This window comes from Sinocyclocheilus rhinocerous, unplaced genomic scaffold, assembly GCF_001515625.1.
Source record: "Sinocyclocheilus rhinocerous isolate Xijiao unplaced genomic scaffold, SAMN03320098_v1.1 scaffold1761, whole genome shotgun sequence".
Lineage (NCBI taxonomy): Eukaryota > Metazoa > Chordata > Actinopteri > Cypriniformes > Cyprinidae > Sinocyclocheilus > Sinocyclocheilus rhinocerous.
The window spans coordinates 20,612-22,548 of NW_015635056.1; the positions used below are offsets into that span (position 1 = coordinate 20,612).

Genomic DNA, 1,937 nt, shown 5'->3' on the forward strand with positions numbered 1-1,937 from the left:
TATATATATATATATATATATTAATATAAAGATATCAGATGATACAACTTTTTATCTGGCGCAAAAAAAAGTCATTTAGATCTTATTTAGAGTTACAATACACTTGAATGCATAACTCTACACATCATATTTTACAACTGCTACATACAATGGTGGCCAAAAAGTATTTTCAGCAGCTACAAAAATGGTTTTAAGTCAGTTATTTCTATCTTTTGCTGTAGTGTCAGCAGGAAACATCAGTTTACATTTCCAAACATTCATTTGGCCATTAATTGTAATAATCCAGTGAGATCTGATCTGATCATCATCCAGTTTGTCTGGAGTGACATGAAGAAACAGAACAAACTGAGACAGACTCAATCCAGAGGAACTGTGGAGAACAACGTCTCCGAGACGCTTCAAGAAACCTCCTGCAAAGCTACAGTACTGTTAAAAGTTTTAGGCACTTGTGTAAAAATGCTGTAAAATGAGAATACTGTAAAAAATAATGTCATAAATAGATTTTCTTTATCAATTAACTTCTATTAACTAAATTAAATCAACATTTGGTGTGAGCATCCTTTGCGTTTAAAGCAGCTTTTGCCCTCGGTGCAGTTGAGCAGAGTTTCTCAGGAGCTTTGCAGAAGGTTTCTTGAAGCGTCTTGAGACGTTGCCACAGTTCTTCTGGATTTAATCTGTCTCAGTTTGTTCTGTTTCTGTCACAGCCATCTGCTGGAGTGCACATGACAGCCACTAGAGGGCTCTCCTCCTGGATCATTGTCCATTGTTTGTGGACTTCATTTCCCATTACCCTTTGCTCTGTCTATTAGTTCTTATTGTTCCCAGTTGTGTGTCATTACTCTTATTAGTTCCCCTATATATACCATGTTCTATTAGTCCTTGTTTGCTTCAGTATTGCGTTCTGTTACCTTTTGCACCTGTTACTTTGTGTTTGTGGACTCTGTTTTGTGGATTATTTTTTGCCAGTTGCTCTGTTTTTTGGATCATAGTTTGGGACTACAATAAAGCTGCAATTGGATCCTCAATTTTGTCTCAAGAGTATTTCGTGACAGAATACTGAAGCCATTTCAGATCCAGCAGCTAGTCAGCCTTCATTGACTGTGGGACATTAGGACTCTTCCTCCAACTTCTAAGAAGGAGTGAAAAGCACGATTCCAGATGTTGGCTGCAGCAACAGGGGTTGGGAGTAACCTAAACAAGGTTTTTAATGAATGCCTTGATAACCCCTTGCCTCTGTGCGTTATGGAAGGACTTAAGATTCTTGATTATTGGGGTTTCATTGACTACCTCTGTTACCACAGTTTAGTAGTAACACCAGGCCAGTCTGTGCCCATTGCAGTGCCACCGGAGATGCCCGAGTCTACTACAACACCTCTTCACACATCTCTGATTCGAAAATGAAGGTCGAGAAGAAGGACAGCAAAGTCCGCTCCTTTGGCCTCTGGAGGACCCGACTCCAGTGGTCCCAAGTCCAGTAGTCCTGGACCTACTCTGGTGGTTTCTGGAGGACCCGACTCCAGTGGTCCCAAGTTCGGAGGTCCTGGAGGACCCAACTCTGGTGGTCCCTAGTCTGGTGGTCTTGGAGAACCTGACTCTGGTGATCCTGGAGGAACCTAGTCTGGTGGTCTTGGAGAACCTGACTCTGGTGATCCTGGAGGACCCAACTCTGGTGGTCCCTAGTCTGGTGGTCCTGGAGAACCTGACTCTGGTGGTCCTGGAGGACCCGACTCCAGTGGTCCCAATTCCGGTGGTCCCGGAGGACCCGACTCTGGTGGTCCATAGTCCGGTGGTACTGGAGGACCCGATTCCGGTGGTCCCTAGTCCAATGGCCCTGGAGGACCCGACTCCGGTGGTCCCTAGTCCCTAGCAAGGTTATTTTCGTAAACGAAAACTAAAACTAAGACGAAAACGATTGATTAAAAAACTATTTCGTAAAC

At 43.5% G+C, this 1,937-nt stretch overlaps 1 protein-coding gene across 1 annotated transcript in view; it reads right to left on the minus strand.

Moving 5' to 3' along the window:
* mgp (matrix Gla protein) overlaps positions 1-1,937 on the minus strand; it is a 13,876-nt gene that overhangs the window by 4,600 nt on the left and 7,339 nt on the right. The window lies entirely within an intron of this gene.